This window comes from Melanerpes formicivorus, unplaced genomic scaffold, assembly GCF_026170545.1.
Source record: "Melanerpes formicivorus ecotype bairdi unplaced genomic scaffold, bMelFor1.0.p_v2 SCAF_240, whole genome shotgun sequence".
NCBI lineage: Eukaryota > Metazoa > Chordata > Aves > Piciformes > Picidae > Melanerpes > Melanerpes formicivorus.
In genome coordinates, this window is record NW_027142592.1 from 257,501 (window position 1) to 258,230 (window position 730).

Consider the following 730-nt stretch of genomic DNA (forward strand, 5'->3'; position numbering starts at 1 on the left):
GCTCTCCTTCCCAGGAGGTAGACGTGCTCTCCTTCCCGAGGAGGTAGACGTGCTCTCCTTCCCAGGAGGTAGACGTGCTCTCCTTCCCGAGGAGGTAGACGTGCTCTCCTTCCCAGGAGGTAGACGTGCTCTCCTTCCCGAGGAGGTAGACGTGCTCTCCTTCCCAGGTGGTAGACGTGCTCTCCCTCGGTGAGTAGACGTGCTCTCCCTGAGCTGGCAGGTAGACGTGCTCTCCATGGCGAGGGGGGACTTAGTGCACTGAGCCGTGCGGCAGGAGGTAGACGTGCTCCCCGCGGCCGGGCGGGCACTTAGCGCGCGGAGGCTGGAACCGCGGGGTAGACGTGGTCCCCGGGACGAGGGCCGCCTGGTATCGCCCGCCCGGCCCCCAACCCCCCCCCCCCGCGGCGGCGTAAATGAAGAGAGGCAGTCGGCATGAAACCTTCTTTTATTAAGTGTTGTTTTCATCGAGCGTCTTTCATTAAAGGTTGTGTTCTGAAGCAGTCTTTTCTTCAACAGCGCTGTTCTCCGGGGAGAAGAAGGTCTGCCGGCATCTCTAGAAATCTCCCCCCGCCCCTGACCGCCTCCCCCCCCGCCCCCCGCTGCCGGTTTGCGCGGAGCCCCCCCTTCCCGCCGTTGCCTCTTGCCGCTACCCCCGCCCCCCCCCGCTGCCGGTTTGCGCGGAGCCCCCCCTTCCCGCCGTTGCCTCTTGCCGCTACCCCCGCCCCCCCCC